Genomic DNA, 2709 nt, shown 5'->3' on the forward strand with positions numbered 1-2709 from the left:
TTTTTAAGAAGATCAATATAGTTAAACGGCATCTCGTTGTCCTCTAGCTTGGTCTTTACCACGTCCAAACACTCCTTAATTGGAACATTGGTGAAGAGCGACTCGACGTCAAAACTCACCATGACATCGCCCGGTTGGAAAAATCAAAATATGAGGGTGGATGGACATTCGTCCGCCTCATATACACGAAGTCCTGTCATCGCTGCTCCAGTCTGCCTGGGACCACGGCGAGTGCAACCTGCGCCGAAACGTTAGGCATTTTAAGGTAAAATGCGTGTTCGCGTTAATTCCCGTATTCTATTATACATTAGAAAAGTTAAGATCAAAACCCCTTGTTTCAAAAAGTAATTGTGACATAAACTTAATGTTTAGTCTATGGTACATGATCCCACGATTCGCCATTTTTTTCGTCAGGCATTCTATTTTCAAATCGTCTGCGCGCTGGTAAGTTCGCTTTCTGCCAGTTTCATTTAAAAGTTACCAAAATAGTTAAAATGTGATTAATCTTAAAGATAATTGATTTAATAACAGTGATCAAGAGTTTTATATTGGAATATTTTTTAATAAAGATATTGTTTTGCCACGAGGTACCTACCTTATACTTTGATTCAGTTAAAATAGTTATATTATTTAGTGTATTTTGTTTCTTTTTGCAGTCATAGCTTATTAATTTCTTATTTACCTTTTACTTTTATAGTTTAAAAGCTTTTTATAATGTGGGTAGGTAGGTATATGACCGGCGTGGTTTCGTAATGCTATATTTAACTCCTATTCACGTTCAAATTGTGTTTTGTTCGTTTATTTAATGCCTTTTCTTAGTCAATTAAAAAGTAATTCACTTATAGACAATTTTCCTTACTTTTTTTCTTAAACTTTTGTAGGTACTTAACCGGTCTGCTATTGTGAAACTTACGTCTAGTTTTTAATGTTTCTGAAGATATATAGGTAGGTAGGTAGTTCTATACGATAATAAATTGGAGCAGTCGATTATTTCTACTCAAATAAAGAATTTTCCTTTTTTTAAGGCATGGCTGGAAAAGCGTGGCGTCAGTATAGCATTATTTTTATCTACCTACACTTAGGAAATAAAATAGATTTTATTATTAATGCTTTTCAAATCACAACTCAGGCTGTTTTACTATTTCTAGATAGCTCATCAGATCCATTGCTTTAATAAATTGAATGTGCAATTTTAACACAATGACATGCGCTCACACATTGGCTGTTAATTATTATTTATCTAGCAGGTAGACTATCTGACACTTGTGCCTAATTGTCAAATGGCACAATGATACACGTGGTTTAAATATAGAACAGCATATTTTTTACATTTTTTTTTCTGAATGATGATAGCCTGATCATAAATCCAAATCCAATAGGTAGATTTCCCTCATATTTCTTTCCAGATTTCTCATGCAATTGAATAACAATAAAGGTTTGTTCCACAACTTTTAATATGTGTTGGATAACTTACCTGTTAAATAAAGTGACAGCTAACTTTAAAATAACTGTCACAATGTTATCTGTTTACCATGCATATATAAAAGTCATGAAACGGGTCAATATTATAAAATAACAAACACTATCAATTTCTGTCTAATACCACAGAATAATAAGTACTAAAGTACAGAACACGCACTTCCCGTAACAATTTATAGAAATAACGACTCTTGGCACTAAGCAACAAAGTCTAATTCAGCTCGTATAAGCGCTCCGTACCTAACGACATATTCACCTAAGTATTCCCGCTCTCTTTTAACGCGTAACTCTGTCACTGTCTGGCGTAGAGTAACGCGTTACCTATGACGCTAGAGTTGTCGGCTCGCCGCATCGTTGCTACCTGTTTTGGTTTGTTTACATTTTTACTATTTTCTATTCTTCATATGTCCTAAACCTGTGAACCGATTTATATCATTCAAACGGATAAAATAGTTTTAGTCTTAGACCTTTCATTTGATACCAAAATCGTTGAAATATCTCCATAAACAAAAAGTCACATTTGCAAGTTGCTCTCGTAATTATAAAGTATCAAATTCCTTAATAATTCAGACATGAGTCCATATTGTTAGCATCAACAAAGTAACTAATTATACCTAGTTAGTACTATTATTTTGTGGTAGGTAGGTACTGTAGTTTTATAGTTTTTAAATGAATTTGAACTTAGCTTTCCTCATCTGTAGGCAATGGAAAAAATGACAATCCCTCGTCCTTCTTCAAACATCCATCAAATGAGCAATGCTTTAAACCTGCCATTCTATTTTAAACGTTTATATAATAATATTACTCATAAAACTTCTAATAAACGCACACACGAGTTCTACGCGTGAGCGTCGACACTCGACTCCCGGAGTGGCGCCGACGCCACGCGAATTTGTAGGCACTTATCGCTGTAGGTACGGCCGAGTGACGGGGGCCTGCTAATACACTCAGCGGCAAAAAAAGTGGCCCAAAGTAAAACTACGATAAAACTTTTTATAATAACAATACATGGTTATTATTTTGGCTATAACTATTAGTTAAACAGTTTATACACAAGTTTAGTTACAATTTACACTAAATAGTCGTATTTTTTTGATCAGGAATGGGAAAAATTAAAAAATACAGCTTTTTACGAAATCGTTTATTGAAAGTTTCCGCAAAAAACTAATTCTGTACCAAAAAAAGAATAAAGTTTATACCGCGTGTTAACTCCTCTAGCATTTATGGTGA

Source organism: Anticarsia gemmatalis, chromosome W (assembly GCF_050436995.1).
Source record: "Anticarsia gemmatalis isolate Benzon Research Colony breed Stoneville strain chromosome W, ilAntGemm2 primary, whole genome shotgun sequence".
NCBI classification, from domain to species: Eukaryota; Metazoa; Arthropoda; class Insecta; order Lepidoptera; family Erebidae; genus Anticarsia; species Anticarsia gemmatalis.